Below are 25,012 nucleotides of genomic sequence, written 5' to 3'. Positions count from 1 at the left end.
AATAACAATTAATTTATATAGAGAGAGAACAGGTAAAACTAAAACTTTTGGTCCCATAAAAAAGGAGCCTGTCAGCCCATGCAGAAAAAAAAAAACAACCAAATCCCAGAATTTGACAAGAATTGAAACGAACAGGTACTTGAAAAAAAATGGTTTGCTTACATTACAAACTGGCTACTTTGCGAGATTCTCCCCTCCCTCCCTCTCTTCACACCCCCTATTTTCTCAAACTCCTTCTTGCTGGAAGTTCCTGACATGTCAGTGCTTGGAAGTGGACTATGGCATGTCAATAGCTGATAATGTTGGTTGACCATAATCAAAACACAGTGCCATGTGTTTAAAGTGCCAGAGAAAACAACCTGGTCTCTGAGAATTTCTGAAACAACTATGTGACCTGTACTGCAAACTAGCTAAACTATGAGGACAGCCTGTGGCTTGCAGCATTTGATTTCTGTGGGTGGAAGACTTTTGTTGCAGAGCAACCAAGGGTGAATCCATCAAGTTTCTGTATGCTATTCTCTCTCCCTCTCTCTCAGCAGACCTCCCAGTCTGAGGCCAGGTCTACACTATAAACTTACATCAGTGTAACTCTGTCGCTCTGGGTGTGAAACATCCACACACCTGAGTGACGCAATTATATCGACCTAACCCCCAGTGTAGATACGTCTATGCTGACAGGAGGGTTTCTCCCATCAACACAGCTCCTACTTCTTGCGGAGATGGATTAACCATGTCAACAGGATAAGCTGTCCCATCAGCATCGTAGCATCTTCACTGAAGCACTACAGCAGCAGCACAGCTGCGCCACTGCAGCGTTTTAAGTGTAGACCTGCCCTGATCTTCCAAGCAGTTTGTAAGGAATAGAGCCGATTTCAATGATTGACTCGTAAACTTGTGTCTGCCCAGTACATAGCTGAGGTTGTCTTGGGGAATAAAACGTAGTACTACATTATCCCTAGCTAAGATTTCCTTCTTAGCAAGCCACCTTGAGCCATGACTATAAATTGGATTTGGAGAATAGGGACAATTAACTTCCACTTCTATATTTTTTCCTGTCAGCCACCAGCCTCAGACTTGCCAAATCTCCCAGAAGATGCCTGTCTGTCTATCTGTTTTATATGGTGCCCATGACTGTGATATTTGAGTGCTTCCAAAAAATTATTAACTATACACATAAAGGTCTCTCTCAGTCGCTCCCTGAATCAGCAGGAAAGGTTAGGGAGGAGAAGCAGGTTTTTTGCTCTGAAGACCCCAAAACTCATGATCATCCTGGTCTCTTCTGGAAGCAAGTTCCAGATTTCTAGACCAGTCGCTGGAAAGCTCTGTCACTTGAATACACAAGTTTCATTTTTGAGATTGACAGTGGAGAAGAGAAAAACCACAAAGAAGAATGGGGTCGGGAGAGGGGGAAAGAGAAGAGGAGGGGAAGAATGTCATCAGAAAACCCAAGATCTTTTCAAGTTAATGGAAAAACAAACGTCTACACAAAGTTTAGCAGATTTTCTTTAATCTAGATCCTGGCCCAGGATTGTTAAAGTTTCTTAGGCATCTGAGTTGCCCCCTTGGTGCCTAAACTGAGCCTGAACATACAGAGACTGGACCAGATGCCAGGACAGGGACGCAGAGACTCACTCTGGAGAATGAAGTAGAAAGCTGATTAGCTGAATGAACACAGAACTGTAAACTACAATGCAAAATGCACATGTTTCCTATAAACTGTATACTGTCTCCAGTTCTGGCATCCACAATTCAAGAAGGAAGTTGAAAAATTTGAGAGTGCTCACAGAAGAGACAAGATGATCATAATTGTCCTTTATGGCCATATAATCTATGAATCTAAGACTAAACAATGAAGGTGTTTGAAATACAGGATAAAAAGTTCTCCTTTTTTTCATTTGGTGATGATACTCTTAGCTGTAGTTTTTTGCTGTTCAGCACCGTCATTAATTGGAGGTGCTAGGAACGTGAGGAAAGTCAAGAAACTATCAGATTCCAATTAGAAATCTATAAAGAACTCTCACCCAAGTGGTTACGGGGCACCAACTAATGGTCAACTGAGCTGTCTGCATATGCTTTGATTCAACTGTCTTTTAGCTTGATGGAGAAGGTTGATGGGGATGGCTGGATGCTTTTTAGGTCAGAGGTAAGTAAGGAAGCTAGTGTCATGGGAAATGTTGAGAGGAGCTTGGCTGATTTGTTCTTTCATTTGATACTTAATATCATGTCCACTACATAGGGAAAGGGGCTATTTATTTAATGCACTTAAAAGATGTAAACATTGTAAGTATTACTGTTACTTAAACAGGGGTCATCACACTAGGAAAACCTTGAAGATATAGCACACTGAAATGTAAACCTGATTAAATTGTTCACTTGCTCTTATTATGTTTAAACAAGGGTTAAACATTCACTTGATCTTTTCATGTTTAAACAAGTGTTTACTCCCTTGCAACCCTAGCTTCTCTTGACCTGCAGTGGAGTCATGGTAAAGCTGAAAGTAAATTGCTATTTGAGGAAATGCCCTTTTTTAAAAGGTTACCCCACTGTGCAAGTGCTTTTTAAAGTAGCATGTGGTATCTCTGTATAATATAAGGTGTAAGCACAGGAGCTCTCCTGTGTATGTCTGATATTTTCTAGAAAAAAATAAAGGGGAAAGGGAAGAAGACAGACGAGGAGAGTGTTACATTTCTTTTTTCAGAGTAACAGCCGTGTTAGTCTGTATTCGCAAAAAGAAAAGGAGTACTTGTGGCACCTTAGAGACTAACCAATTTATTTGAGCATAAGCTTTCGTGAGCTATAGCTCACTTCATCGGATGCATACTGTGGAAACTGCAGAAGACATTATATACACAGAGACCATGAAACAATACCTCCTCCCACCCCACTCTCCTGCTGGTAATAGCTTATCTAAAGTGATCACTCTCCTTACAATGTGTATGATAATCAAGTTGGGCCATTTCCAGCACAAATCCAGGTTTTCTCACCCTCCACCCCCGCCCCCCACAAACTCACTCTCCTGCTGGTAATAGCCCATCCAAAGTGACCACTTTCCTTACAATGTGTATGAAAATCAAGGTGGGCCATTTCCAGCACAAATCCAGGTTTTCTCAACCCACCCCCCCCCCAAACACACACACACACAAACTCACTCTCCTGCCATGTACATTGGTCAAACTGGACAGTCTCTACGTAAAAGAATAAATGGACACAAATCAGATGTCAAGAATTATAACATTCATAAACCAGTCGGAGAACACTTCAATCTCTCTGGTCATGCAATTACAGACATGAAGGTCGCTATCTTAAAACAAAAAAACTTCAAATCTAGACTCCAGCGAGAAACTGCTGAATTGGAATTCATTTGCAAATTGGATACTATTAATTTAGGCTTAAATAGAGACTGGGAGTGGCTAAGTCATTATGCAAGGTAGCCTATTTCCCCTTGTTTTTTTCCTACCCCCCCACCCCCCGACGTTCTGGTTAAACTTGGATTTATGCTGGAAATGGCTCACCTTGATTATCATACACATTGTAAGGAGAGTGGTCAGTTTCGATGAGCTATTGCCAGCTGGAGAGTGAGTTTGTGTGTGTGTGGTGGGGAGGGGGGTGAGAAAACCTGGATTTGTGCTGGAAATGGCCCACCTTGATTATCATGCACATTGTAGGGAGAGTGGTCACTTTGGATGAAGTATTACCAGCAGGAGAGTGAGTTTGTGTGTGTATGGGGGTGGAGGGTGAGAAAACCTGGATTTGTGCTGGAAATGGCCCACCTTGATTATCATACACATTGTAAAGAGAGTGGTCACTTTGGATGGGCTATTACCAGCAGGAGAGTGAGTTGGGGGGGGGGGGGGGGGGGAGGGTGAGAAAACCTGGATTTGTGCTGGAAATGGCCCAACTTGATTATCATACACATTGTAAGGAGAGTGATCACTTTAGATAAGCTATTACCAGCAGGAGAGTGGGGTGGGAGGAGGTATTGTTTCATGGTCTCTGTGTATATAATGTCTTCTGCAGTTTCCACAGTATGCATCCGATGAAGTGAGCTGTAGCTCACGAAAGCTTATGCTCAAATAAATTGGTTAGTCTCTAAGGTGCCACAAGTACTCCTTTTCTTTTTACATTTCTTTTGGCATTAGACTCCTTCCAGGTTGAATTGCTGATTATCTATTTTTCAAGAAACCCTCCACAGTGTCCTCTGAATTAGAATCCGTACAGCATGTAGAGAAAGAGCAACAGCTGTCTAGATTAGCTATCATCCCTTGTCAAAATAAAAGAGCTATTTCTCAGCATTAGACAGTACACTACAAATAACACAATTTAAAAAAAAAAACTACAGTGCTTCCTTCTTATCATTATTTGCATTTCATTAGGACAAACATGTCTACCCAAATGAATCAAAAATACTTCTTTTCCTTTGCTTACATCATCAAACCCTTTCATTAGTGTCATGTTAATCACTGGATCTTTATTTTATTTGTTGTATTTGCTGCAGTTTTGCTTTTATAGTTAAGTGTTGTTATATCTTAACAAGTTTGTCTGTAAATACCTTCAATGGTTCAGGTCAGCTTAATGATTTATCAGCTATACAAACCCTCACAGAAATGCACCATCTAGCTTCGGAGCTGAACCTACCAATACCAAAAAATGCAGGACATAGTTAAAGCCTGATTTAAAGGGAAGGGAAGTTGAGTCAACATAAAGTGACTATGTGCAAGTTTATTGGGATTTTGTTTTCTCTAACAAACCAGAAATGCATATTTTACCATTATTTCAGTGAGAAAAAAGAAACCTATATCAAGCTCTTTGTGAGAACATTAAGGTACATACAGTAACAGTAATTATTAGTTAAGTAATTTTAATTAACAAATAATGACCCATAGAATATTGCTCATGAATGTGTTGAATTTCAATTATGAGTTTTATTAATCAATATATAATCTAATGGTTAAAACTTATTAAGACGTAATAAATCTTTTTTTTTAATTAAAGTGTTATCACATAGTGATAAACTTATCGAACTCTTTACCATCCTGGATACTGGGTTTTTATACCAATATTGAACTATGGGTCCTTAATACAAGTCTCTACCAATTTACCAGCTAAGCTTTGTAACAGTCAAAAGTTACTAAACTGTCACTTGACAGTTCAACAAAAGCAATTCTATTTATGAAATTAAACAATTATTTAATTATTAAAATAGCAATTCGGTTCTCAGATAATGATCATGCATAGCCAACTGCATGCATGCCTGCACACATGCATAGCACAGTCTAATATATAGTTAAATGTTTTACCTGGTTTTTCATATAAGCAGATCTTTTAATACCTTTGTTGAAAAATCAACATTCATTCGTGCTCTAATCACTTACTATTTAAAATGGAAAGGCATATTATTATGACACCCCTTTGTTGAAAAGATCTTATAGCACCAGAACTTCCTCAAAGTGACTCTTGTCATTCAAGGTGTTCTATCCAGAATTTCTTTCTTTATACATTACAGCTTCTTTATACATTAGCAATCCATTTCTTTACATAAGTTTGATTTCCCATCAAATAGATTGACAGTTCTGTATTTGATATAACAGTAAGTCTTTATTCTGTATTTCAATTTAAACCAACCCACAAAAAGGAAAATGTATGTTCCTCAATCACAAATTCTCTAGGAGTTTGTTGATAGTAGGCTAGCTGATTCTGTTTCCAAAACCCCATCTTCTGTGAAACATAGAAAACAGCTTCTCTTTGCTTCCTATAAGTTTCTGGCATATCACTATCATTGATATACACAGTAAAGTTAATACATTCCATATTTTATGGATCTAATCATTCCACCCTCATCCTTCTTCCCCCTTTCCATCTGTCTATTATAGTGCTTGTACAATGTCTAGCACAGCATCCACATCACAAAAACTGGCATGAATTGGCATCTTTGTTGACAGTTTCAGCAACAAGGCCAAAGATTGAATCAGCAAGGAGACTGAACTACCTGCCCACCCTTAAGGATATAATTACACACATTCTATAGCTGTTCTGTGGATAAACAGGATTTCAAATCTCCATGGCTACTAATCTGGAACCTTTCATGAGCTCTAAATTCACTATACAAGACATATAAAGTTGTTGACAAAGGAGGATAGTAAAAAGATGAAAAAGAGAGGTTTGAAAGCAGGTGTGAAAGGACGGTCAAAAAAACTTAAGCAAAGGACAAGGAGAGACAAAGTACTGAAGTAATCTGCTGTGATAAGAAGTTTTTGTTTTCTGTTTCTGGAAGCATGGATAGCAATTACAGTTCAACTTCTATTCTGATTCAGAGTTTGGTTCAGCCACTTAAGAAAACAGGCTCTTTTAAAAAAAAGTTAAGATCCAGATTTCAGAAAAAAATAAGTCTGGATGTTCATACTCAAACTTCTGTTGCAGGCCCAACACTAGCTTAGTCCTCTGTAGTAATGGGACTAAAATCAAATCTACAATAAGGCACAATATACTGTGCTGGTGCAGGAACCATTTCCCTTTCATCCTGTTGAAGTGTTCAAGACAGACAATCCTAACTTGTTCTTTTACCTTAAATTATTAACATAACTGGTAGTTTCCCAAAGCACCTTTCAAAGCAAAGCTATATTTGTTCTGATGGTGCAATTATTAGTCAGCAATGAAGAATCTATAGGAAAACTATATGAAATATTTAAATTGGAATTAAAATGGAAAGAGTAGAAGAGGTATATATTTAGGCAGCTATTTCAATAATTTATTATAGTTGCAACGATGTAACTGAAAAGCTACAATTGCAAACCCAGAATTTGTATGATTTTCTAGTAAAAGTGTCTGTAATTAACTTTTATAACAACAAAACCAGGAAAACAAACTTAAAATGTTATTGTAACCCTTCTGCCCGTCAGAGTTGGCAGCAACAAGGGCCGGGTTCAATATCTAGGGGTTCCATTCCAACAACACAATGCAAACCGGCTCGAGCCCCCACCCAGTGACCTGGGACAAATATATACCACCCCCGCTGGGCGCCTCCAAGAGGCAATACTTCCCCTCTCGCAAGCACATAGTCTGAGTGTAGCAAAAGTCTTTTAATAAGAGAGAGAAACAATGTGGCATTATGTTGGGGAAACACCACCAACCGGATTCATAACACAACCCATGAGCAAAAACAACCCCACCCCAGGCAAATTGGGGCGTGCCCTTTTCCCTTTGGTTCTTGAGTCCAGCAACCCCAAAAGTCCAATGCCCCAAAAGTCTCTGTCCCTGGTCAGGGCAGCCCCAGAGTTCGAAAGTTTATCGGCGGAGCTTTACCTCCCAACCTGGGTGGAAATGGGACGGGGGTAAGAGGCACCTTACATGATCTGAAGCTGACCGCCCCATAGCTCCATAGCGGCGCTCCGCTCCGCTCCGCCAGCCGCCCCACAAAACTCCTTCGCGCAGCTGCACTCCGCTCCACCAGCCGCCCCACGAACTCCTTTGCTCAGCTGCGCTCCGCTCCGCCAGCCGCCCCACGAACTCCTTTGCTCAGCTGCGCTCCGCTCCGCCAGCCGCCCCACGAACTCCTTCACTCAGCTCCACGGCCCACAAGCAGCTCCTGCCATCCACACACTGCTCTGTGTCGAACTGCTTCACCAGCCGTCCCGCAAACTGCTCCACAATATATCTTCAGGCTCCCCCACTATTTAACACAACACTCAGTGATTTCAGCTCTTAGGTGAATTCAGCTTATAGTAGGGGAGCCCCAGTGCTGGTGCACTGTCAGCCCAAAGTGAGCTCAGCAGCCTATAACTAGACTTCTAATGAAATCAAAATTAGCTCTGATATTCCACAGTGGAGAGAGGAGGAAGTGCAATCAGCATGTAAGGCCCTCACCAAGGGGCCCATGCCACCAAGTATTAATACTTGTCCCCAGCCTCTCTCCATTCACACAGTTTTGGAACCCATGACCCTTGCCTAGCGAGTGCTACTTAGATGATGGTGAATCCCTCCATCGTAACAAAAGGCCACGTACAGTTCCAAGCACAGTTCCCATAATCAGGGTAATAACAATTTATTCTTCCTGCCCCAATAACAGAGACACTGGGGATCCCACAGCAGCCAAAGTGACCATTTGGGCAGCTATGGTCTCATTCTAGGCGTGGTGGGTGTGCCTATGCAAATGAGATCGGCCCCTGAAGTTCTTTTCCACAACTTGCCACACCTCACCACCAGATGTCAGGGTGGAGCTCATCCTGACACTGCTTACATTATTTTACACTTTTATACACTGGTTCTTAAAATGTCCGTGGGGATCACAGGAGTGAAATCAGATGGTCAACACAACATGCCAATGAAAACATGTTTTGTCTCAAGGAAATCCCGTTTATCCCAAAACTCAGGGTATGTCTACACTACGGAATTAGGTCGAATTTATAGAAGTCGTTTTTTTAGAAATCGGTTTTATATATTCGAGTGTGTGTGTCCCCACAGAAAATGCTCTAAGTGCATTAAGTGCATTAACTCGGCGGAGCGCTTCCACAGTACCAAGGCAAGCGTCGACTTCCGGAGCGTTGCACTGTGGGGAGCTATCCCACAGTTCCCGCAGTCTCCGCTGCCCATTGGAATTCTGGGTTGAGATCCCAATGCCCGATGGGGCTAAAACATTGTCACGGGTGGTTCTGGGTACATATCGTCAGGCCCCCGTTCCTTCCCTCCCTCCGTGAAAGCAAGGGCAGACAATCGTTTTGTGCCTTTTTTCCTGAGTTACCTGTGCAGACGCCATACCACGGCAAGCATGGAGACCGCTCAGGTAACCGTCACCGTATGTCTCCTGGGTGCTGGCAGATGCGGTACTGCATTGCTAGACAGTAGCAGCAACCCATTGTCTTCTGGCAGCAGACGGTGCAATACGACTGGTAGCCGTCATCGTCATGTCAGAGGTGCTCCTGGCCACGTCGGCCGGGAGCGCCTGGGCAGACATGGGCGCAGGGACTAAATTTGGAGTGACTTGACCAGGTCATTCTCTTTAGTCCTGCAGTCAGTCCTATTGAACCATCTTATGGTGAGCAGGCAGGCGATACGGATTGCTACCAGTCGTACTGTACCACCTTCTGCTGGGCAGGCAAGAGAGGAGGACGGCTAGCAGTTGTATTGTACCATCTTCTGCCGGACAGGCAAGAGATGAGGATGGCTAGCAGTCGTACTGTACCATCTTCTGCCGAGCAGCCATGAGATGTGGATGGCATGCAGTCCTTCTGCACCGTCTGCTGCCAGCCAAAGATGTAAAAGATAGATGGAGTGGATCAAAACAAGAAATAGACCAGATTTGTTTTGTACTCATTTGCTTCCCCCCCATCCCCTGTCTAGGGGACTCATTCCTTTAGGTCACACTGCAGTCACTCACAGAGAAGGTGCAGCGAGGTAAATCTAGCCATGTATCAATCAGAGGCCAGACTAACCTCCTTGTTCCAATAAGAACAATAACTTAGGTGCACCATTTCTTATTGGAACCCTCCGTGAAGTCCTGCCTGAAATACTCCTTGATGTAAAGCCACCCCCTTTGTTGATTTTAGCTCCCTGAAACCAACCCTGTAAGCCGTGTTGTCAGTTGCCCCTCCCTCCGTCAGAGCAACGGCAGACAATCGTTCCGTGCCTTTTTTTTGTGCAGACGCCATACCAAGGCAAGCATGGAGGCCGCTCAGCTCACTTTGGCAATTAGGAGCACATTAAACACCACACGCATTTTCCAGCAGTATATGCAGCACCGGAACCTGGCAGAGTGATACCGGGCGAGGAGGCGACGTCAGCGCGATCACGTGAGTGATCAGGACATGGACACAGATTTCTCTGAAAGCATGGGCCCTGCCAATGCATGCATCATGGTGCTAATGGGTCAGGTTCATGCTGTGGAACGCTGATTCTGGGCTCAGGAAACAAGCACAGACTGGTGGGACCGCATAGCGTTGCAGGTCTGGGACGATTCCCAGTGGCTGCGAAACTTTCGCATGCGTAAGGGCACTTTCATGGAACTTTGTGACTTGCTTTCCCCCGCCCTGAAGCGCATGAATACCAAGATGAGAGCAGCCCTCACAGCTGAGAAGCGAATGGCGATAGCCCTGTGGAAGCTTGCAACGCCAGACAGCTACCGGTCAGTTGGGAATCAATTTGGAGTGGGCAAATCTACTGTTGGGGCTGCTGTGATGCAAGTAGCCCACGCAATCAAAGATCTGCTGATATCAAGGGTAGTGACCCTGGGAAATGTGCAGGTCATAGTGGATGGCTTTGTTGCAATGGGATTCCCTAACTGTGGTGGGGCCATAGACGAAACCCATATCCCTATCTTGGCACCGGAGCACCAAGCCGGTGAGTACATAAACCGCAAGGGGTACTTTTCAATAGTGCTGCAAGCTCTGGTGGATCACAAGGGACATTTCACCAACATCAACTTGGGATGGCCGGGAAAGGTACATGACCTTTGATAGCTGCTTTCAACTTTTGATAGCTGCTTTCAACTACCTGAAAGGGGGTTCCAAAGAGGATGGCTCTAGACTGTTCTCAATGGTAGCAGATGACAGAACGAGGAGTAATGGTCTCAAGTTGCAGTGGGGGAGGTTTAGATTGGATATTAGGAAAAACTTTTTCACTAAGAGGGTGGTGAAACACTGGAATGCGTTACCTAGGGAGGTGGTAGAATCTCCTTCCTTAGAGGTTTTTAAGGTCAGGCTTGACAAAGCCCTGGCTGGGATGATTTAACTGGGAATTGGTCCTGCTTCGAGCAGGGGGTTGGACTAGATGACCTTCTGGGGTCCCTTCCAACCCTGATATTCTATGATTCTATGATTCTATGACGCTCGCATCTTCAGGAACTCTGGTCTGTTTCAAAAGCTGCAGGAAGGGACTTTATTCCCAGACCAGGAAATAACTGTTGGGGACGTTGAAACGCCTATATGTATCCTTGGGGACCCAGCCTACCCCTTAATGCCATGGCTCATGAAGCCGTACTCAGGCAGCCAGGACAGTAGTCAGGAGCTGTTCAACTACAGGCTGAGCAAGTGCAGAATGGTGGTAGAATGTGCATTTGAACATTTAAAGACGCGCTGGCGCAGTTTACTGACTCGCTTAGACCTCAGCGAAACCAATATTCCCACTGTTATTACTGCTTGCTGTGTGCTCCACAATATCTGTGAGAGTAAGGGGGAGACGTTTATGGCGGGGTGGGAGGTTGAGGCAAATCGCGTGGCTGCTGGTAACGCGCAGCCAGACACCAGGACGGTTAGAAGAGCACAGGAGGGCGCGGTCTGCATCAGAGAAGCTTTGAAAACCAGTTTCATGACTGGCCAGGCTACGGTGTGAAAGTTCTGTTTGTTTCTCCTTGATGAAACCCCCCGCCCCTTGGTTCACTCTATTTCCCTGTAAGCTAACCACCCGCCCCTCCTCCCTTCAATCATTGCTTGCAGAGGCAATAAAGTCATTGTTGCTTCACATTCATGCATTCTTTATTCATTCATCACACACATACGGGGATGACTACCAAGGTAGCCCAGGAGGGGTGGTGGAGGAAGGAAGGAAAATGCCACACAGCACTTTAAAAGTTTACAACTTTAAAATTTATTGAATGCCAGCCTTCTTTTTTTTGGGCAATCCTCTGTGGCGGAGTGGCTGGTTGGCCGGTGGCCCCCCCACTGCGTTCTTGGGCGTCTGGGTGTGGAGGCTATGGAACTTGGGGAGGAGGGCGGTTGGTTACAGAGGGGCTGCAGTGGCAGTCTGTTCTCCAGCTGCCTTTGCTGCAGCTCAACCATACACTGGAGCATACTGGTTTGGTCCTGCAGCAGCCTCAGCATTGAATCCTGCCTCCTCTCATCACGCTGCCACCACATTTGAGCTTCAGCCCTGTCTTCAGCCCGCCATTTACTCTCTTCAGCCCACCACGTCTCCTCCCGGTCATTTTGTGCTTTCCTGCACTCTGACATTATTTGCCTCCATGCATTTGTCTGTGCTCTGTCAGTGTGGGAGGACAGCATGAGCTCAGAGAACATTTCATCACCAGTTCGGTTTTTTTTCTTTCTAATCTTCACTAGCCTCTGAGAAGGAGAAGATCCTGTGATCATTGAAACACATGCAGCTGGTAGAGAAAAAAAAAGGGACAACGGTATTTAAAAAGACACATTTTATAAAACAGTGGCTACACTCTTTCAGGGTAAACCTTGCTGTTAACATTACATACATAGCACATGTGCTTTCATTACAAGGTCGCATTTTGCCTCCCCCCACCGCGTGGCTACCCCCTCAACCCTCCCCCCTCCCTGTGGCTAACAGCGGGGAACATTTCTGTTCAGCCACAGGCAAACAGCCCAGCAGGAACGGGCTCCTCTGAGTGTCCCCTGAAGAAAAGCACCCTATTTCAACCAGGTGACCATGAATGATATCTCACTCTCCTGAGGATAACACAGAGAGATAAAGAACGGATGTTGTTTGAACGCCAGCAAACATACACTGCAATGCTTTGTTGTACAATGATTCCCGAGTACGTGTTACTGGCCTGGAGTGGTAAGTGTCCTACCATTAAGGAGGCAATAAGGCTGCCCTCCCCAGAAACCTTTTGCAAAGGCTTTGGGAGTACATCCAGGAGAACCGCGAATGCCAGGGCAAAGTAATCCTTTCACATGCTTGCTTTTAAACCATGTATAGTATTTTAAAAGGTACACTCACCGGAGGTCCCTTCTCCGTCTGCCAGGTCCAGGAAGCAGCCATGGGTGGGTTCGGGGGGTACTGGCTCCAGGTCCAGGGTGAGAAACAGTTCCTGGCTGACGGGAAAACCGGTTTCTCCGCTTGCTTGCTGTGAGCTATCTACAACCTCATCATCATCTTCTTCGTCCCCAAAACCTGCTTCCGTGTTGCCTCCATCTCCATTGAAGGAGTCAAACAACACAGCCGGGGTAGTGGTGGCTGAACCCCCTCAAATGGCATGCAGCTCATCATAGAAGTGGCATGTTTGGGGCTCTGACCCGGAGCAGCTGTTCGCCTCTCTGGTTTTCTGGTAGGCTTGCCTCAGCTCCTTAAGTTTCACGTGGCACTGCTTCGGGTCCCTGTTATAGCCTCTGTCCTTCATGCCCTAGGAGATTTTGACAAAGGTTTTGGCATTTCGAAAACTGGAACGGAATTCTGATAGCACGGATTCCTCTCCCCATACAGCGATCAGGTCCTGTACCTCCCGTTCAGTCCATGCTGGAGCTCTTTTGCGATTCTGGGACTCCATCATGGTTACCTCTGTTGATGAGCTCTGCGTGGTCACCTGCAGCTTGCCACGCTGGCCAAACAAGAAATGAGATTCAAAAGTTCGCGGTTCTTTTCCTGTCTACCTGGCCAGTGCATCTGAGTTGAGAGTGCTGTCCAGAGCGGTCACAATGGAGCACTCTGGGATAGCTCCCGGAGGCCAATACCGTTGAATTGTGTCCACAATACCTCAAATTCGACCCGGCAAGGCCGATTTAAGCGCTAATCCACTTGTCAGGGGTGGAGTAAGGAAATCAATTTTAAGAGCCCTTTAAGTCGAAATAAAAAGGCTTTATCGTGTGGACGGGTGCAGGTTTACATTGATTTAACACTGCTAAGTTCAACCTGAAGTCCTAGTGTAGACCAGGGCTCAGAAATAACCTGACTTGAAAATCTTTCATCAGACACCTGCAGCTCAGGAGGCAAGAGCGGCCAAGGTGGCTTTAAGCCCTGCTTCCAATGTGTAGGTGTGACACCCAGAATCAGAATCTCTGCATCATTATGCATTGTGGCTTCACTCCCAACACACCAGTCCCATCCCCACCCCTGCACCCAGTGTACCCTTTACACCTGACTTGCGAGCTGGTCCTTGGAAGACAACCTCTTCAGTTCCTGCATTGGAAAATTCCCCTTTGGCTGGATCCATGGCTTTTAGAGCCCCTTTTCACCACTCCAGCCCTTTTACCTGGAATAAAGAACAAGGGTAAATATCTCACCTTTATGACCTGGTAGTTACACATATAGGGCTAAATATCTGCCCCTGGTACAATCCATTGGTACAAACCACTGCAAAGCCACCTTAACCAGCTTCCTCCTGGCATGGGGGAATCCCCAAGCTCTGTAGAGCTTGTGTAGCTGTCCACTTTCTGGTTGCCAGAGAATGGGGAGTGGCAAAAGACGTGTACATTTGGTATGGCTGCACAAATCCAGCTATGTCCTTCCCAAGAGCTGGTCACATAATCTCACCCAGAATTTTTTTTTTCTCTAAATGGCTACTTAGAAATATTTAAGCATACAATTATCTTTACCTATTTTTAAAAGAAAAATTAAATGGAATATAGTGTGGCTTTTATTTGTTCGTGTAAGGATAGATACAACTCTTAAGGAGTTTAAGAATATCATACAGATGTAGGGAAAGCAATTCAATAGACAGTCACTACTTGCAATTAATAATACCCAAACATGGACAAACAACCCATGAAAAGATGTATGAGGAAGAAATAGGAGGTCTCTGAGTTTCTAATTGCTAATATAGGTCCCAACTCTGCTACCACATATGCAAATAGGTGTTCTCTAGAGCTCCTTCCAGGATAGGGCCCTCACAGATAAAGCGCCTATTAGAGGAATAAAGATTAATGGCAACAGGTGATGTGCAGAGAGGTGGTCTTATTCACATCAGTGGGGAAGCTGATCACCCAGGTAGTGCTGCAGAAATCAATAGGATTTATAGGGAGAGTAATTCTTCACCACTGTGAGAAAGGCGATGGGTAGGCATAATCTGGCCCTAATAATGGAAGAATGGCGTGTTTGATGTGAGGTATAATTAAGACCTCAAAGAACTATGCAAGTGTTATGTATTAAAAGGTCCTGTGGTCTCTCTTTATTCTTCTTTTCCAGGATCAGGTTCTGATCTCACTTACACTGAAGTGAATCTGGAGTAACTACCGTAATCAGTGGAATTACTCTGAATTAATGCCTGTGCAACTGAGCTCAGAATCTCACCCCAAAGAGTCTATCTTCATTTAGCACTTAATCTGATTCACACTGAAGTCAATGGCCTTTCAATGGAGCTATGCCAGTTTACACTAGCCACATGAGTCTTTCCGTTATCTTCAATGGGAGCTGAATTTAAGCCCTTAAACCTTTTCAAAATGGTATGATTTCTCTCCTAATTCTCTTCTTCCCATTGTTCGGAAATAGATTGACAATTCTCATGAGGCCTTTCTGGGATTCAAAAGAAATAGTCCTAAATAAATAACCATCCTTTCTTCAAAATATTTATTAAGATTAAATTCATGCAAACAACCCCGGAACAAAAGAATTTTCAGAGATGCAAGTCATCAAGATCCCAGGCTATTTCTCAATGCAGTGTTTGTCTACGAAAGGAGGTACTTACCTTCTGTTTGAGCTGGTGCACTCAGTACCTCACAAACTACCTGTCTTTTTCTTTCTGAGACTGAAAAACCACCGGCTTTTTATCAAACAACTTTACAATCCTTTGTGACCCTAACCCAGAATCGTTCATGTTCTTTCAGCCTCACACAACATCTCTCCCACACCAATTCTGTAACTTAATAACTTGCTTTCTCTCATTCATTATTCCATATATGGCCAAGCTAGGCATTGGTATTAAATGCGTACACATTTTACATTGTCACATTAGAAAACTATAATCTATACATTCTCACAGAAAATTTAACGAGTTGTACATTCCCAAATTCTCTATATATTCAGTATATAGGCTGGGCAACTACTAGACTAAGCAGTTTTTCTCACCCCACTGGATATTGCAGTCCTTAATATAAAGATTTGTCTCTTAAATCTGGGCCAGTCTTCAGGAGGCTTCAGTCTTCTTCGCGATATCTTTGTTGCTTGCAGCGTAGGTGGGGGCAGGAGAAAGGCCCAGCTTGTGGTCACTTTGTTCTGTTTTACAGCCTCAGTCCCATGTGCTTGAGCATGGGGAGCACAAGTCCAGGCATGTCTGGGGGCATTGCTGAGTCTCCAGGCAAGGTTGAGCAATTCTGCTGGTGTGACTTCATGCAGGTGAGTCATTGCACTGTAGCTCCCTTGCTGGACAATGGCTGGTGATGTCTGTTCAACAGCACCCCCCCGGGTGTTGGTTACCTCCCTTGTCATTGTCTCTGTATAGCTAGTATGTGGGTGCCTCCCAAACCCACAGCATATTTCAGTGAAAACTATACAACACAATTCTTATAATTTCAGATGCACTGATGATACGCATATTTAGATAGAACAATGTCTTTCAGCAGATCATAACCTTTCCCCTGATACCTTACAAAGCATGCTCTATATGCAAATCATGATTATATAAAAATGAGGAATATGGGGGTTACAGGGCCCTCCCCCAAGGTACAGAATATCATAATGGTATTATTCAAGAATAATTTCACCAAATTATCACAAGTAAGTGATACTAGCAGATTCTACTTTTGCTTCATATACTTTTAGATTTGCATTTGCGCTAAGAAGTGGCCTTAGCAATATTTATATTCTTTACACTGTACAAAGTAAAAGATGAAATAAGAATAAAACAAATAAAGACTAGAACAGGGTCACCTATTAGTGCAAATGCAAAACTAAAAATATTTCTGAAGCATTCCTGAAAACAAAAAATTCCTATCTACACTTACTGACGAAAAGCCAGGCCACAATTTTTAAAAATGGCTAGTGATTTTGCGTGGCCAATTTGTGAAACCTGAAAGGAGCCTGATTTTTAGAAAGTGCTAAGACTCATCCTCTGAAAATGACTCCCTATAGGCAGGAGTGCTGGAACAGTTTGTATAGTGGGGGTGCTCAGAGCCATTGAACCAAACTGTAAACCCTGTATACGATGGAAATCACAGCGAGCCAGGGGATGCGGCCGCACCCTCAGCACTACTAGTTCTTGCACCTATGCCTATAGGAGTCTCAAAGCTGAGCACCCAAAAATTTTGACATCCCAAACCTCTAGTCGCTTTTGAAAATCTTGACCATAGACTGTAAATTATTCTTAGATAAGGCCACAAAGGATGAGAAAGTGAGAGAACAGAAAGATGTGCCGTTCCCTGATGACGTTCTCACTCTCCTTCTCATAGTTTGCAAAACTCTTTGTGGACCTGATTATTCAGCTAAACTAACATTGCTGAACAAGCAACTTAGTTAGAAAGTCGTTATTTTCTATATCCTTTTAATTAGGTATTAGAGATATGATTTTTGTTTTCTTGTTGGGAGTCACTACAATAAAGATTGGAGCAGTTCTTATTCGCTCCTGGCCAAATGTATATTTAACTTGGATTTCTAGATAGTTCTTCTAATAGCTCCATTTTCTACTCTTGAATATATGTTTTTTCTATTTTTTCAGTTCACAATTTTTTCAGGGATATTCTTAGATAATGGTACTGTTACCATTTGATCCAAACACTTAGTCAAAATATGGAATCTTGCAGATCATTTCCCTTAGGAGAAGAAATTGATGATGGAATCAGGTATTTCTTTGATGCAATCTTGTTTATTTATAAATAAAGTATATAAAGTCCTGTTTCCCTGAGAAGAATAGGAAGCAAACAGCAGGAGATAGTTTCTTTACTCACAGTTCCAAGTCTCTTTCTAGCCAGCACTCTACCAAAAGTTCTCTTTCTCTCAGTTGCTTTCTTAGGATCATGGTACAAGTGTTTCTCTGGCTGTCCCTTGGCTTCCTTGCTAACTTCTTTGTGAGTTTTTCTCTTACACACAGACACACAGTTGCAATCAAATCAAAGCTCCACCCTTGTGTTTGTTATTAGACCCTCAGGGAATCCCTAAGATTGCATGGTCTAGCCACTGCTCAGACTTGCACGTGGTCTCATCCTTGGGCAGTGATTTTTCCATTGTTTCAGCTATCACTGAAAAGGAGTATTTGATTGGTCCCTCATTTAGTCCATATGGAGGGTAGCTATCATGCCCAATGGCTTCATCAGGGTGGTGTGATTGTGAACACCCTGCATAACAACACTCAGCTCTGCCCATTGTCTCTGTAGAGTCCAAAATGGTGACAGACTGTATGACGCAGCCCAAATAGAAAAGAAATAATTTACAAATGATACGAGCTTAACTATTTACGTAATTATATGATATTTTTCTGTCACAACATTTTCACATCATCAATCCAAACTGGTTTTATTCCCATCCAAGTCTCCTAGCAATTCTTCTTTCCCTTCCCAGTTTCCTTTCAAGGCCTCTTTTAATGACCCCCGCAAGTAATGTCTATTGTTTCTGTGAAACCTACTGGCTATGACAGATGTTACCCATTTTGTTCTAATGGAGAAATCATCTCCGTTATAGGAATACCCTGCCATCAGTCTGCACACAGAATTTACATTGATATTATGGGAAGTTCCATGTGCTTAGTAAAGGCATCATTATTTATTAAGCACTAGCAATGTGCTACAAGATATTACTCCAGGGGAAATTCTACACCACTGCACATGTGCAGAATTCATGTCTGGCGAAGACTTTTTTTCCCACAGAAAATATATTCTGCCCAAGAAGTGCTGCTGTTCTGCCTTTCACCCACCAGAGGCCACTGTGGTGCCAGAACAGCCAGCAGCCTGCTACATTCATCACAGCACCCTGCCCACAGAGCCAGGTTAGGACAGATGAACATGGGGCTCCTGAGGGGGGTCACAGACTGGGGTTCAGAAGGGCTAGTTGGGGGGACAGACTGCAGTGCGGGCTCAGGAGCTAGTGGGGTGACAGCACTGAGCCAAGGGCTGAATGGGAGGGGTGCTGCAGAGCCATATGAGGATGGGGGACAGGGGGTGCAGGGCCACATGGGGACAGGGGCAGATGTACCTGACTGAAAGGGAGAGGCTTAAGGTCAGCCAGGGTCTGCATGGGGGAAGCTCCCAAATCCCTAACAATCCCTCTCCTTCTCTTTCCCTTCACCCAAAAAAACCTGTTCCATACTTCTCCCACTTTCACCCAGCAACCCTCCAAGTTAAATCACAGGCTCCTTCCTTCTCCCTTAGCTCCTCCATTACCCCTGACTCCTACCAAGATTTTTCACTGCTTCTGAGAAGTGTGGGAAATATGTTTCTGTATTGTAGTTTAAATGAATTACTCAAAGTTCCATATTAATATGCCTAGTAAGGAATCTGTTTGTCAAAAATCATTACCTGAATCTTTTTTGTTGTTGTTGTTGTTGTCTGTATTGTTACAAACATACTTGCTGACAGGTATTTTGAAATTACCAAAATAATTTAAACTGGCCTGATTATATTGTGGTATTTTGACAAATAAAATATGCAGAATTTAAAATGTTGTGTGCAGAATTTTTAATTTTTTGGTGCAGAATTCTCCCAGGAGTCAGATATGGACACAGATAATTAAAAGTGATATTTTAGATATAGTCTATGTGTCATCATTGATTTCAGTTTTTGGTTTATTTTCTTTCATCCTCTAGGACTTTGCTGTTTCTATTATATTTAACATGGGAAACTGTCATTCCTTGCTAGAGCACTAGGTTGTGTGTAACTGTGTACTAAAGAAATTGCTGGAGAAGCGAGAGGTAGAAATGTGTGCACTAGAAAGGTCTTATAGTGGATGTATTGCAGTAAAACAGCACTGGAGCTATCTTAATTTTGCTAACCTGATTGATCAGACCCAATATTTTCAGTATGTCATGCATCTCTACAACCCTCCACCTCTGAGATTATTTATTATTGCCACCAGATCACTAAATTCTTCCAAGATATGTGAAAACTAAGTTTCATTTTATTTTATTAATCTCTTACCATTTATTATCTACTTTACCTTTGTTAGGGTATTTTCTTTTCTTTATAAAACTTATCTGTCTGTACAATTATTGAATCATTTCCAATCTTTTGTCTTTGGCCCCCTAGCCAGACACAAACTTGACTATGGTAAAGATGGAAGAAACTTCAAAGTGTGTCTTGTCTTGAAACTAATCTCCTGATGCACAAAGCTCATGTACAGTCTGATCACGTTGCTTCTGTTTCAACCAGGTCTACTTTTTCTCCTCCCATTGCTAATGAGAAACACAGACCTGAAGTCTTATTTTGTACTATTGATCACATTTTGAACCACAAATCACTTGTTGTGCACAATCCTTCAACTGCCTCCTGTGAGGAATTCGGCAAGAACAGAATGAATTTCTAATCAGCTACTCCTGTTCAGCACTGCTTCTGGAAATTATAATACCAGTGCAAGTTTGACAGTTTTTCTTTGTCCCATGCTGAGCTCATAGGTTATGTCTACACTACAAAGTTAAGTTGACTTTATGTAAATCAACATTAAGCCTCCAATTTAAGCAAATCAATCTTCCGTGTCCACACTATGCTCACTGTGTTGGTGGAGTGCATCCTTACTAGCAGGGCTTGCATCGACGCACAGAGCACTGCACTGTGGGTAGCTATCCCACAGTGTACACAGCCAAGTAGAATTTTGGATTGGGTTTTCAATGCCTTATGGGACCAAAATATTGGCATGGGTGGTTATGGGAACATGGCGTTAGTCTCCCATGATGCACTTACCTACCTACTTCCCTGAAATCAATAACAAACAAACCAAGTCTTTTTTTTAAAAAAAAGGAGTACTTGTGGCACCTTCGAGGCTAACAAATTTATTTGAGCATAAGCTTTCGTGAGCTGCAGCATACTTCATCGGATGCATTCAGTGGAAAATACAGCGCGGAGATTTATACACATAGAGAACATGAAACAGTGGGTGTTACCATACACACTGTAAGGAGAGTGATCACTTAAAGTGAGCTATTACCAGCAGGAGAGCGGGGAGGGGGCGGGGGAAACCTTTTGTAGTGATAATCAAGGTGGGCCATTTCCAGTAGGGGACACCATCATAGGGCCTAATCACATCAGCCATTTACATTGGTCAAACTGAACAGTCTCTACGTAAAAGAATAAATGGACACAAATCAGACGTCAAGAATTATAACATTCAAAAACCAGTCGGAGAACACTTCAGTCTCTTTGGTCACTCGATTACAGACCTAAAAGTGGCAATTCTTTAACAAAAAAACTTCAGAAACAGACTCGAACCAGAGACTGCTGAATTGGAATTAATTTGCAAACTGGATACAATTAACTTAGACTTGAATAGAGACTGGGAGTGGATGGATCATTACACAAAGTAAAACTATTTCCCCATGTTTATTCCCCCCACACACACACACACTGTTCCTCAGACATTCTTGTCAACTGCTGGAAATGGCCCACCTTGATTATCACTACAAAAGGTTCCCCCCACCCTCACTCTCTTGCTGGTAATAGCTCACCTTAAGTGATCACTCTCCTTACAGTGTGTATGGTAACACCCATTGTTTCATGTTCTCTATGTACATAAATCTCCCCACTGTATTTTCCACTGAATGCATCCGATGAAGTGAGCTGCAGCTCACGAAAGCTTATGCTCAAATAAATTTGTTAGTCTCGAAGGTGCCACAAGTCCTCCTTTTCTTTTTGCGAATACAGACTAACACGGCTGCTACTCTGAAACCAGTCATTATGCAAGGCACTGAATTTAGCCGTATGGAGTGGAAATCTATCAACTTCATGAAAAAACTCGTACAGATACAGACAGACATTATCTTCCTTTCCAAATGCAAACAGATGGACATCAAAAGGACTGAAGGTAAAAAATCCATTACAATCTACAAACCACACAGACTATGCTGACAGCTTGTGCCACATGCTCTCAAAGAAACTGCAGAACCACGTGATCAAGATCCTCTACAGCAAACAGGGAAAGATTAAGAATGAGCTCTCAAAACTGGATACTCTCATAAAAAACCAACCTTCCACACAAACTTCCTCGTGGCTGAACTTTACAAAAACTAGACAAGCCATTTACAACGCACACTTTGCTTCTCTACAAAAGAAAAAGGACACTAAACTATCTAAACTACTGCATGCCACAAGGGGCCACAACAATGGTTCCCTTAACCCATCCAGCAATATTGATAATCTATCCAACTATACTCTTAGCCCAGCAGAAGAATCTGTCCTATCTCGGGGCCTCTCCTTCTGCCCCTCCACCCCCACGAACATGATATAGTTCTGTGGTGACCTAGAATCCTATTTTTGACGTCTCCAACTCAAGGAATATTTCCAACACACCTCTGAACAACATACTAACCCACAGAGACCTTCCTATCAAGACTACAAAAAGAAGGATTCTGGGTGGACTCCTCCTGAAGGTCGAAACAACAGACTGGACTTCTACATAGAATGCTTCCACCGACGTGCATGGGCTGAAATTGTGGAAAAGCAGCATCACTTGCCCCATAACCTCAGCCGTGCAGAACACAATGCCATCCACAGCCTCAGAAACAACTCTGACATCATAATCAAAAAGGCTGACAAAGGAGGTGCTGTTGTTATCATGAATAGGTTGGAATATGAACAAGAGGCTGCTAGGCAGCTCTCCAACACCACTTTCTACAAGCCATTACCCTCTGATCCCACTGAGGGTTACCAAAAGAAACTACAACATTTGCTCAATAAGCTCCCTGAAAAAAGCACAAGAACAAATCCGCACAGACACACCCCTGGAGCCCCGACCTGGGGTATTCTATCTGCTACCCAAGATCCATAAACCTGGAAATCCTGGATGCCCCATCATCTCAGGCATTGGTACCCTCACAGCAGCATTGTCTGGCTACGTAGACTCCCTCCTCAGGCCCTACGCTACCAGCACTCCCAGCTATCTTCGAGACACCACTGACTTCCTTAGGAAACTATAATTCATCGGTGATCTTCCTGAAAACACCACTGGCCACTATGGATGTAGAAGCCCTCTACACCAACATTCCACACAAAGATGGACTACAAGCCATCAGGAACAGAATCCCCGATAATGTCACGGCAAACCTGGTGGCTGAACTTTGTGACTTTGTCCTCACCCACAACTATTTCATATTTGGGGACAATGTATTACTTCAAATCGGCGGCACTGCTATGGGTACCCGCATGGCCCCACAGTATGCCAACATTTTTATGGCTGACTTAGAACAACGCTTCCTCAGCGCTCGTCCCCTAATGCCCCTACTCTACTTGCGCTACATTGATGACATCTTCATCATCTGGACCCATGGAAAAGAAGCCCTTGAGGAATTCCACCATGATTTCAACAAGTTCCATCCCACCATCAACCTCAGCCTGGACCAGTCTACACAAGAGATCCACTTCCTGGACATTACGGTGCTAATAAGCGATGGTCACATAAACACCACCCCATACTGGAAACCTACTGACCGCTATTCCTACCTACATGCCTCCAGCTTTCACCCAGACCACACCACACGATCCATTGTTGACAGCCAAGCTCTACGATACAACTGCATTTGCTCCAACCCCTCAGACAGAGACAAACACCTACAAGATCTCTATCAAGTGTTCTTACAACTACAGTACCCACCTGCTGAAGTGAAGAAACAGATTGGCAGAGCCAGAAGAGTACCCAGAAGTCACCTAGTACAGGATAGGCCCAACAAAGAAAATAACAGAACGCCACTAGCCATCACCTTCAGCCCCCAACTAAAACCTCTCCAACGCATCATCAAGGATCTACAACCTATCCTGAAGGACGACCCATCACACTCACAGCTCTTGGGAGACAGGCCAGTCCTTGCTTACAGACAGCCCCCCGACCTGAAGCAAATACTCACCAGCAACCACACACCACACAACAGAACCACTAACCCAGGAACCTATCCTTGCAACAAAGCCCGTTGCCAACTGTGTCCACATATCTATTCAGGGGACACCATCATAGGGCCTAATCACATCAGCCACACTATCAGAGGCTCGTTCACCTGCACATTTACCAATGTGATATATGCCATCATGTGCCAGCAATGCCCCTCTGCCATGTACATTGGTCAAACTGGACGTCTCTACGTAAAAGAATAAATAGACACAAATCAGACGTCAAGAATTATAACATTCAAAAACCAGTTGGAGAACACTTCAATCTCTTTGGTCACTCGATACAGACCTAAAAGTTGCAATTCTTCAACAAAAAAACTTCAAAAACAGACTCCAACAAGAGACTGCTGAATTGGAATTAATTTGCAAACTGGATACAGTTAATTTAGGCTTGAATAGAGACTGGGAGTAGATGGGTCATTACACAAAGTAAAACTATTTCCCCATGTTTATCCCCCCACACCCCTCTGTTCCTCAGACGTTCTTGTCAACTGCTGGAAATGGCCCACCTTGATTATCACTACAAAAGGTTTCCGCCGCCCCCTCCCCCCCACTCTCCTGCTGGTAATAGCTCACCTAAGTGATCACTCTCCTTACAGTGTGTATGCTAACACCCATTGTTTCATGTTCTCTATGTATATAAATCTCCCCACTGTATTTTCCACTGAATGCATCCGATGAAGTGAGCTGTAGCCCACGAAAGCTTATGCTCAAATAAATTTGTTAGTTTCTAAGGTGCCACAAGTCCTCCTTTTCTTTTTGCGAATACAGACTAGCACGGCTGCTACTCTGAAACAAGTATTTTTTCCCCTTTTTTTGTAAGCCTGGGTTACCTGCGTGGACACCATAGTACAATAAGCATGGACCCCGCTCAGCTGTACAATGCTGTGAGCATTAAAAACACCTTGTGCCTTATCATGCAGTATTTACACAGTCGATACAGGGGCCGCTGCGCAGAACAATGTGATGCCACACAAGCAGCCCTGCTGGAAGCCACAGAGCAGAGCAATTTGCAGTTGCTGGCAACAGTCATAAGAACATAAGAATGGCCATACTGGGTCAGACCAAAGGTCCATCCAGCCCAGTATCCTGTCTACTGACAGTGGCCAATGCCAGGTGCCCCAGAGGGAATGAACAGAACAGGTAATGAACTAGTGATCTCTCTCCTGCCATCCATCTCCACACTCTGACAGAGGCTAGGGACACCATTCTTTACCCATCCTGGCTAATAGCCATTAATGGACTTAACCTCCATGAATGTATCCAGTTATCTTTTAAACCCTGTCATAATCCTAGCCTTCACAACCGCCTCAGGCAAGGAGTTCCACAGG

General features: G+C 43.5%; 1 long non-coding RNA gene across 2 annotated transcripts in view; it reads right to left on the bottom strand.

Moving 5' to 3' along the window:
- Positions 1 to 13,815: 13,815 nt before the first annotated feature.
- LOC140908145 (uncharacterized) overlaps positions 13,816 to 25,012 on the bottom strand; it is a 33,876-nt gene continuing 22,679 nt past the window's right edge. For both annotated transcript variants that reach the window (XR_012157778.1, XR_012157779.1), the window contains exon 3: positions 13,816 to 13,924. This is a non-coding gene — a long non-coding RNA (uncharacterized lncRNA). The remainder of the gene's footprint in view (positions 13,925 to 25,012) is intronic.

The sequence above is a fragment of the Lepidochelys kempii genome, chromosome 3 (genome assembly GCF_965140265.1).
Source record: "Lepidochelys kempii isolate rLepKem1 chromosome 3, rLepKem1.hap2, whole genome shotgun sequence".
NCBI classification, from domain to species: Eukaryota; Metazoa; Chordata; order Testudines; family Cheloniidae; genus Lepidochelys; species Lepidochelys kempii.
Note: the sequence above shows the minus strand (reverse complement) of the source record. Positions and strands in the feature narration are given on the sequence as shown.